The sequence below is a fragment of the Echinops telfairi genome, unplaced genomic scaffold, assembly GCF_000313985.2.
Source record: "Echinops telfairi isolate 266 unplaced genomic scaffold, ASM31398v2 ScPeMD7_7400;HRSCAF=8409, whole genome shotgun sequence".
Taxonomy (NCBI): domain Eukaryota; kingdom Metazoa; phylum Chordata; class Mammalia; order Afrosoricida; family Tenrecidae; genus Echinops; species Echinops telfairi.
In genome coordinates, this window is record NW_022111300.1 from 44813845 (window position 1) to 44824565 (window position 10721).

General features: G+C 49.4%; 1 pseudogene; it reads right to left on the reverse strand.

The window, feature by feature from the left end:
• Positions 1-9880: 9880 nt before the first annotated feature.
• On the reverse strand, positions 9881-10286 carry LOC101656268 (annotated as a pseudogene).
• Positions 10287-10721: the final 435 nt, after the last annotated feature.

Sequence of the window (10721 nt, forward strand, 5' to 3'; positions counted from 1 at the left end):
CTTTGAGCAGTCTGTCAGGGCCTGTCCTCTGCAGTCTCCTGTGGGTTTGAACCGCCCACCTTCCAGTTAGTAGCCAAATGCTTCGCTATGAAGCTGCCAGCAGTCCCAAGAAATGCTCGGACTTTGGGAAGACAGGGTTTTATCGGAGCCCCTAGCAGGAGCGCCTCACCCAGTGAAGGCTCCCGGGAGGAAGCGCTTGTGCTATGACATGAGCAATGAGTAAGAGTCAGCCCAGAGTTGAAGGGCCTGAGTATCCGGTTCAGGGACTGCCCATGTGCGTAGGCCTCAGACAGGAGAGTGTCTTCCAACCAGGAGACGCTGAGAATCGACTGGGGGTGGAGAGAGTTGTGGGGGCATGGGGTACAGGAGATGATTGCTGAATAAATGGATGGGAGGTAAGCAAGGGCTGAGCTTGGGGGGAGGGGGCAGTGTGTGGATAACCAAAAGGAGTTGGGTTTTGTTCTAAGAGCTGGGGGAAGCTGGGGCCCAGCGGTTTGGTAAAGGGTTGGGATTTGGAGAACACTAGAGGAGGGCCAGGGAGGACCCTTGGACTTCCGATTAGCGAAGGATCCGTGGTCCCAACTGCCTGGGACGGAATGCTGAGCCTACCTATTCATGGCTGCTTGCTGGATAAACTACTTCATTCTTAACCCGGGGCAGTTGCAGGACCAGACTCGGAGGTTTGTGTGACGGGGTGCCTGCTAAATAAGAAATACATGTGTGAGGTATGGAAGACCCCTGTTCAGTTCCTGGTCAGTTGGCGCAGTGGTCTGATCCACAGCCGATCATAGGGGGTAGGGGGTGGGGTGGGGTCCAGGACAGAACAGCATTCGTTCATTGTTCACAGGGCCACCGCAGTTGGGGGTCAGCTCCATTGCAGACAAAAACCACAGGGTAATTAGGACAGTAGTCACTGGCACAAAATCCTGCTCAACACCCGGTGGGTGCTTTCTTCCTCAGGAGCCCAAGTGGAGGCAGGGTTTAGCACTCACCTGCTCACGGAAAGGTCAGCGGTGGTCCTACCGCAGAGTAGAACTGCCCTACCAGAAATCTGGATGGGCACAGACAGCCTCGTCTTTCTTCCGTGGTGCATTTGAACCGCTGATCTTGTGGTTAGCAGCCCAACACATAGCCCACTACACCTCCAGAGCTCCTTCCCATGAAGATTACAGCTTTCCTAGAGGGCCACTGAGTCAGAATGGGATTATTCCTGTTAGTACAGCTCACTCGGGAGAAGCTGTGGATCCTGAGAAACCTGCTCATCTAGAACACATTTTAGGAAGTGGGGCTGGGGGCAGGGAGGAGTTCACAAACTGCCAACAGATTCAAGCTCCTTCTCCCGGCTCAGGTTAGCCAGGCTTCTAGCTAATTCTGGGCTCCGTGGCGGCAGGAGGTGAGGAGGAATGAGAAGGAGCCAGAGAAGCCAGACTCTCAGAAGCACAGCAGCCTGACATGCGGGGTGGAGACCTATACGTAAGTTCAGAGCCATGCCCTGTGTTCTAGAATCTTCACGGAGTGTGGAGAGACCCTGCTCAGAGCACAGGCCATGCCAGTATGGCAGGAGACTGCTTCCTGCATGGCCTTTAGAAACGGTGACGTTCCCATCACCCACCACCACCACCACCACCACCACCCATCACCACCAAAAGATGAAAACAAGAAACTGTGACATTGAACAAAAAATGGATCGGTGCAAACCCGCCCAGGGAACACTAGCTCTCTTCTGGATGGGGTCCTACCTGATTGGGGGTCAGACTGTGCACCTATTTTGATTTGTTTTGGTCTTAGACGCTCTTGAATCCTTGAAATTTTGTCGGTGCTTTTGGTAACGGTCTGTCCTGGTTAGCCTCGTTTTCTTCCTGTTTCCTACCTGCCTGTATTGTTGGCATTTGGTCATTGTCATAGTTAATCTGCATGCTAAGAAAACACCACAAACGAGTGCCTTAAATAATAAAACGTGTAAAATACCTTCAGGAGGCTAGAAGTCTGAAGGCAGGCAGCTGTCCAGGCCGGAGTAGGGTGCTCCTATGCCAACTTCCAATGGTTTCAGACACACTGAGTTATTAAGGGGAGAGTTGGTGGCTCCAAACCACCAGTGAGGCCGGGGGAGAAGGATGAGGCTCCCTGCCCCTGTAGAGATTTATAGCCATGGAAACCCAAAGGGGCACTTCTGTGCCCTACAGGGTCGGGTCGTTATGATTCGGGATTAACCCACTGGCAGTGAGTTTGGTGTGGTTTTGTAGTAGCTCTAGAAGATTCTGGGTGTTCCTGGGCTTGAAGATGCATCTGACTTCATGGGGTGACATTCCTTTCCCCTGCCCGTGTCCGTCTTTTATGGCTTGTCTGAATAATTAGATTGAAGACCCCCGTGCCCCACCTCTCCATGCCATTATCTTATTAACAACCTGTGGTATACTGATGAAACAACCTTGCTTGCTGAAAGTGAGGAGGACTTGAAGCACTTGCTGATGAAGATCAAGGATTGCAGCCTTCAGTATGGATGACAACTCAAGGTAAGGAAGACCAAAATCCTCACAACTGGACCAATGGGTAATATCATGATAAACGGAGAAAAGTGGACATTGTCAAGGATTTTGTCTCCTGGAACTGCTGTGTTAGGTGAATCTGCCACAGAAGACCTCTGCAGAGTATTGCAAAGCAAGGATGTGACTTTGAGGACTAAGGTGTGCCTGACCCAAGCCATGGTATTTTCCATTGTCTTGGAAGACCAAAGAAGAAGTGATGCATTTGAATGGTGGTGCTGGAGGAGAATGCTGAAAGCCCCCTGGACTGCTGAAGAGACAAACGGATCTCGCTTGGAAGTAGTACGGCCAGAGTGCTCCTCAGAGACACAGATGGTGAGACTTCATCTTATACACGTTGGGCATGTTGTCAGGAGAGACCAGTCCCTGGGGAAGGACATCCTGCTGGATAAAATGGAGGGACGGCGACAAAGAGGAAGGCCCTCGAGGAGATGGATGGACACTGTGGCTGCAACAATGGGCCCGAGCCTGGGCAAAATTTTGAGGGTGATGCAGAACCAAGTAGCATTTCCTTCTATTGGGCATAAGGTCGCTTTGGGTCGGAACTGATTCGGTGGCACCTAACAACATGCCCGTAGCTAATGAGCTCTGGTGACATAACGGGCTACACATTCAGCCACTGACCTCAAGGTCATCAGTTTGAAACCAACAGCAGCTCTGGAGGAGAAAATGAGGCTTTCTACTCCGGGTAAAGATTGACAGTCTCAGCAACTCACAGAGGCCGTTCTATTCCAGCCTATAGAGTTGCTGTGGGTCGGAATCAGCTCTATGGTAGTGTGCTCTTTGGTTTGGGGCCCGTCCGACCTCATTGATACAACACAAAGAAAGCCTCTGTTTCCAAAGAGGACACTCCATACAGATGCAAGAGTTAGCGCCTCCACGTTTTGAGGGGTGTGGGGAGGCACAATTCATTCAACCCCCAGTTTTCTCGTGCAAGTTGATTTCTAAGTCATATGTGGTCAAGTCGAGAGTAAGGGAATAAGGGAAAGACCTTGAGATATAGTGAAGGTTTATTGTGCTCACGTGGCCGAGAAACGCCGCCTATGGGATTCATTGAAGGGCGGAGAGATAAGTGGCTCAGCGAGCCTCGCCTTTCTAGTTCTTGGGTCTCTTGCTCTCTGATGGTTGGACCAGTGTGTGGCTGCCTTAGCCAGTTCTCTGCCTCAGCTGGCAAGGCTCACTTCCTGCGAGACATCCCTGAGGAGAAGCCACATGCACCTACCCTGATGCAGCCCTGGGTGCTGGAGCAGCTGCTGCACCTTCCTCCCACTGAGCGGCTTGAACTACTGACCCTTCAACCAACAGCTGAGCACACAGCTCCCATGCCAACAGGGCTCCTACTGAGATTCTTCATAATGACTTTGCCAAATTAAGTCACATAACAGCTTAGAATGTCAAAACAAAAACCAAGGCAATTAATTATAAAGTTATTTTTCCGGCTCCCCTCCCCGCCCCCTCTCTCAGCGGGTGCGAGGTGGGATAGCTCAACCGCACTGCCATCGAGTCAATTCTGACTCAGAGTGAACCTGTAGGACAGGGTAGAAGTGCCCCTGTGGCTTTAAGAGACTAACTCTTTACAGGAGTAGGGAGCCTCCATTTTCTTCCTAGGAGCAGTTGGTGGTTTCAAACTGCTGACCTTGCAGTTAACAGCCTAACTGATAAGCACTCTGCCACTGGGGCTTCTTTTTTCTAATTTACTAAGAGATCATTTTATTGGGGGCTCTTGCAACTCTTATAACAATCTGTACATCAGTTGTATCAAGCATATTCGTACATATGTTGCCATCATTCTTTTCTAGACATTTACTTTCTATTGAGCCTTCGGTATCAGCTCTTTTTTTTTTTTTTTTTTTACCAGGGAGGGTTTCTTAAATTGTGGAATCACTCACTCACTTCCTATCATTGGGGAGGCTATGCTGACTCATAGTGACCCCACATGGCAAGGTAGAGCTCTTGGTGCTTGCGGGTTTCCAAGGCTGTAACTGCTTGTGAGAATAAAAAGCTGTTTTTATCTCTGAGCGGCTGGTGGTTTCAAACTGCTGAGCTTGCAGGTAGCATTCCAATTCAAAACCATGACGCTATCAGGGCTCCTTTCCACAGCTTCACTGGCTCATTCTCACTGCCCTTGAGTCGATACTGGCTTAGAGTGAGCCTACAGGACAGGAGAGAGTTGCCCGTGTGAGTTTCTAAGACTGCAACTCTTCGCGGGAGTAGAAAGCCCTTTCTCCGGCAGAGCAGCTGATGGTTTCAAACGCCTGAACTTTCAGATCGCAGCCCAGTGAGTAACTGCTACACCACCAGGAAGGCTAGAAGTTTGAATTGAGGGTGTTGGCTTTCTCTGTGTGTGGGCTCAGGGTAAAGATCTGGCCTCATTTCAACACCTGTGGACCTGGTATTGGGAAAGCTCCAGGTATCTTGGCATCCATCTTATCCTGGATATAGGAGAGTCTCAGGGAAGGAACCAGGGTCCTAAGGACCTGCTCTGCTCCTGGCTTTTTATTCTTGGTGGTGCTTGGTCCCTCTGTCTGTCTCTGCTGGCTTCTCCCTCCTTGAATCTCTGGTAAAGTGTAGGGAAACACTCCTACCCTCATCTCAGTGCCTTGTGATGGGAGTCAGGGGTCATACCCCATCCAATCCCGCCTCATTAACATAACAAACACAACCTAATCATATTTATGATAACCAGTCCTGCCTAAAGAACCAGAGAGAGGGGGGAGGATTAACAACACACAGGGCAATTACATCGCATCACAGAATGGAGGCCAACCACACGCTACAGGGAATCCTGACCTAGCCAAGCTGGCAAATCTTTTGGGGAGGAACCCAGTTCAGTTCCTGGAAGATAATGAATTTGGGTCCAGGAAAGAAGATTCTGTTTTGACTTCCTTTCCAGGGGTTTTGTTCTGATTTGCATCAGTAGGATTTGTAAGCGGTTTTGTTCTTCACCCGCTGTCTGGACCAGAAAGCAGAGTTCAAATCCTGGGGTTCCTCGTTACAGTTGAGAATGTTCTGAGGAGGGTGTGGCAGGCCAGATAGCCATGTGGCAGGGACTGCCTTTTCTGCCCATAAAGCCCGTTGTTTTTTTGGGGGGTGGGGGGGGCGCCCCGAAGTGTTGCTTTGTGTGTCGGTCACCCTCACACTTGTCAGCATGCTTAGGGTGCCACGCGGGACAAACCCAGAACATTAGATGTTGGGGGTCTACCCCCGTGAATCCTACAGACCTCCCTGCCTCGGGGAGTTTAAGTCGGAGAGAAAAGAATTACATAGTAGCAGGGCTGCTGGCTTGGGCCAATAGAAAAAGAGCACTCTTGGTTAGATCTGAAGGTTAGCGCCTGCGGTCAGATCGACTACAAATAAAGTTTTAGTATAAATCCATCCCAAAGATTGGGTCTGAATATAATGTGTGTGCTAGGAGACAGCTGGTATGTGCAGGGTGAGGCGCTAGCTAGGGATGGAGGGGTGTAATTTTAGTGAAGGGGCCCAAGGAGTGACAGGTGAGCCACGGGGTGCATGCCAGGCTGGCATCTATGCAAAAAGAGCTCAGGAGACCCCGAGGAGGTCAGATTCTAGTGCTGAGAACGGGCTCTGAAGACAGGAAGCATTCAAAAATGGATGGGCTGGTCTGACGCTGGGGCGGCCCAGAGGTCTGTTAGCCACTTACAAAGTGCTCAGTGGGTTGTTGTTAGGCGCCCTGGAAGTTGATGCCAACGCACAGTGACCGCGAGTACGTCAGCAGGAAGCACCACCCTGCGCTGCACCACCCTGCGCTGCAGCACCCTCACCATCGTCGTGGCAGCCACGATGCTGATCCATCTTGTCAAGAGCCTTCCTCTCTTTTTCTGCTGCCCCTCATGTTACCGAGCGTGATGACCTCTTCAGGGCCTGGCCTCCCTGGACTCCATGTCCAAAGAATGTGAGATGAGCTTTTGCCAACCTTGCTTCTCAGGAACATTCTGGTTGTACTTCGTCCACGACAGTTTTGTTTGTTCTTCTAGCCATCCATAGTACGATCCGTAGGCTTTGCCAGAACCACCCTTCCAATGCATTGGGTTCTTCTCTGGTCTTCCTAACGGTCCTAATTGCTGTAGAGCTTTTATATGCATATGAGGTGATAGACAATATGTTCATGGAGGTCTGAGTGCTTGTGGGAGAGAGCCAGAGAGAGCCAGAGAGGGGGAGGGAACAGGAAGTATGGGAATTATTGAGCATGGCGGAGGGTGTGTGTGTGTGGGGTGTCCGTGCGTAAAAGGACAGAGGGAGCAGGGGGCATGGCAGGAGAAGGGGTTTCAACCTCTGAGCTCCAGGCTGCAGGCTAATGGCTCAATCCCTGACAGAGTCCTGTAGGGGTTGGACAGGTGGACAGACATGTCCATTGGATGGAAGGACTGCTTTTTGACCCCATCCCAGGGGAGCACAACTGGTGAAGCACTTAATGACTACCTGAAAGGTTGACATCTCTGGTTCCACGGGAAGCAAGACGTGGTGATCTGCTTCCGTGAAGATCACAGCAGAGAGCTTTCTGGAGCAGTGAGGCTGTAACACCCTGGGTCACCAGGATGAAGGCCGCGGTTGTCAGGGTGTGAGCAGCTCTGTGACATGTGCGTCAATGTCAGGCTCCACCTGTAAGACAAGTTAAGAGCGCTTTAACGGGAGGTCCCCGGCTCCAACACAAAGGGAGGCTCCCTAGGCTTTTGCTATTAAGGGTTTAGTCATGTCTTCACCAGGGCAAGCACAGAAAAGACAAGTATCCCCCCATGCACATACACAAGTTTCCTAACGGAAGCAAAATTAATATTTTCATAGAAAAGAAGTGAGTGCTCAATGAGATTTTCAACAAAACACTAAGTTTTGTTTGGACTGGTTGGCTCTATTTAGCAGTTCATGAACTGGGTAGCGTCCTGAAAGATTGAGAGTCAGGCTAGCACTCCAGTGGGTAAGAGGGAGAGACCAGTTATCCAGGCCAGAGCAAGGAAGTAAGGCAAAAAAGAGATTGGTTCAATTAAAAAAAAAGAGATTGGTTCGTTCTAAGCTACCTTTCTCAGAGGGCATCTTGGGAACTCGCCGGTCCTGCATAGCTGAGGCGGCAAACATGGAATGTGGTTGAGTGAGGTCGCGGTCCCGGAAGGTCAGACACTGACAGGAAATAGATGCTTAAGCAGGTTTGGGGCTTATCCTAAGTGACTCCATCTTGGGCATCCTATGGTCCAGCTTACACAGCTTCGAGGTACTTGCTTGCCTGCTCCCTCCTTTCCTCTCTAGATTCACACCTGGCACTGCCCATCTCAGCCTCAGAGGGTGAGGCCAGAGAAGTGGCTGGAGTCAAATTAGGGGGCAAAGCTGACACAAAGCAGACTTCCAGCTCAGGCACACAGAACGTCTCCTGCCTCCGATTGATTAACGTGCCTTTGCTAGCGTTTGGTCCTCACTGGGCTATTCTCTACTCTTCCAGAAAGAACTGTCCTTTCCAGACACCTGACTGGATTGTTCACCACGGGAAGTTGCCCAAGGGCTCAACTCTCTTCAATGGAACGGATACAATGTATACTTTGGCCCTAAAATTCTTCCAATCCCTCACCTTGTTGTCTCAGGCAACTCTAGTCTGTTGTACTCTGTTTTGTGCCAAATCCTATCAAGCCCACTGTGGGGTAACTCAGTAAGCAAAGCACAGGCTGTTTTGTGCTTACTCACTAATCTGTAGTGAACAGTTTCACATTTCCCCCCACTACACCCAAGATTCTCTGCTAGGCTTGGTGCCATCTGACTCTCTGGCAAACCCCACAGCACCTTTCCCCACAATCAAAGCCTCTTTTCAAATTGATAATGCCTGCCAAGTATAGACTACCCAACCAACTAGGTAAGCATAGGCTTGCTTGTGCTTACTGATCTGTACCTAGCAGCATTACCTGTTTTTCATCACAGGACTTGCTTATCTGCCTAACTGATCAAATGGCCCCTGAGGCAACCCTCCCACTCCCACCCCCACCCTGGAAGACCAAGTCTCACTAAATTCTGAATGTACCCACCCCTCATTGAGATTCCAGCAGAGCTCCACCTGGGTGGATCCTTATCAGCATGCCCTGGAGGCCCTTTGGGGAGCTAGGTTTTGATAAGAATAAGAAGGGCCTTTGTTCTTTTGATGGAAAGGAACAATAGGGTCTTAGAAGCATTCAAAATCATCAATTCTGGTTGCTTAAGGTTCTTTTGGTGAGAAGAACTTTGTTTGAGATTCCTTGACAAATAACAGAGTTCAAGTGAAAGAGATCTGTTTCCATACTTGGCACGGGTGGAGCCTGAGGGCGGACAAGCCCAGGAAGAGGACTGGATAGGGAGACAGGAGAGTTCCCTACCAGAGACCAGAGCTCCGGGCCATCTCTGTGCTTATCAGGCAACCCACTGTGATCTGGAGTCAGAGAGAAAGCAGGGGTCAATGAGCGTAAAGAGATACTCAGCAAAGGAGAAAGTTTAGAAAAGAGGAAGGTCTGAGGTAGAACTTGGAGAAACGCCCTATTGGAGACAGTGATGTTAAGGTGGAATCTTTGGCAACAAATGTACAAATGTGCTGGACACAATGGGTGGATGTATGGATTGTGATAAGAATTGTAGGAGCCCCCAATAAACGATTAAAGCCAAAAAAATAGAAAAACTTGAAATGACCAAAATGTTCAACAACAGGACATCCATTAAATGTATTTCACAACATTTATATTTTTTTAAAAAGGTGGAATCTCATGTGAGAGGGCCAGATGCAATGCTCTACAGTTAAACACACCCTCTGATAGGCGATTCCTTCCTCTGTTGCTCAGCCTCCCCTCTCCCAGCATGCATCCTGCCTGTCACCTTTCCCCTCTCAGCATCCTTGTGGACTTAGCATGAGAAAACTCCCATCACAATTTCAGGAAGTCAGTTGCCCACCATAGTGGTCAGTCCCTGCCCCCAACTGTCTGTACAAGACTCTTCCTTCCGCTTTTCAGTGGGGTCCAATTGGATCTCGGTTCTAGTTGGGTTTCACTGTGGCCTTTTCCCTCCTTTAACCCTTTCTCCCCTTTACCGTAGTCTTTTGAAGTATAGCCGTCCCTTCCTGGTTTATGAACATGGCCCACTGCGGTCTTTTCCTGAGAGGAGTACATAAAAAGAACTTGTTTCCCAAAGCCAATCAGTTGTCCTGCAATGTAAATTAGGTGTTGCATCTTAACATTTTAAACAAATGGGCACAAACCCATTGAAACTCATTGGCAAGACCCTGTCCCCCAGGGTCTGAAATTGCTGGTTATAATCTGTTTAAAAAATTTTTTTTTAATTTGGGGGAGTGTTTTTAATGATTTTGATTCAAGTAAGATCTAGAATCTCAGCTTCTGGAAGAACCACTTGTTTTTGCCTGTCTTGTACCGCTTCTCATGTTTACCTTGGCCTCCCGGTGGATGGGTCTTGCAAGGTCTCAAGACATCCTTGTTGACGATAGTTTTGTCCAAGGGGATGTCTACAGAATACCTCATGGGGACGAGGTGATTATACACCTTCACAAAAGACCTGATCTTTGACCTTTGGCAATTTTCTTCTTGTCCGTGGCAGCTGTCACTTTGCGGGAATCTCTGTCGATTCCAGCCGCCAGGGCGTGGCTGTAGGGGCGGTCTGAGGTGCCATCGTCCATGTTTTTCAAGATGACGGCTTTGCGTCCGAATAGCGTCCCACCAGGACCAGCACCACCTTCCCGGGTTTCATGAACTTGCACATTTCGACAACAACTTCCCAAGCTGACAGCGGAAAGCTATAATCTTTTTGTTTGTTTTGTTTATAATCTTTCAAGGGTACATGACTGATGTTTGCCAGAAGCAATAGTCTCATTTCATGGTGATTTTCCAAATTTCCATTTCTAAAAGGCCCTCTCCATAGTGTGTTTCTTTCTAGAAGCGATTACTTTCTCATGGCTAAAATATTGTCTTCAACTAGAGGACAGTTAAAACCATTTTGCCTCACCACCGCCCCTGTCGCTGCCCTGGAAGACCTGGTGGGGCTGAGCCAACAACCTTCCCCTTACCAGCTGTTCTCAACCTGTGCGTCGAGACCCCTCTGGGGGTCCAGCGACCCTTTCACAGGGGTCACCCGATTCATAACAGTAACAAAATGACAGTTATGAAGTAGCAATAAAAATAATTTTATGGTTGGGGGCGGTCACCACAA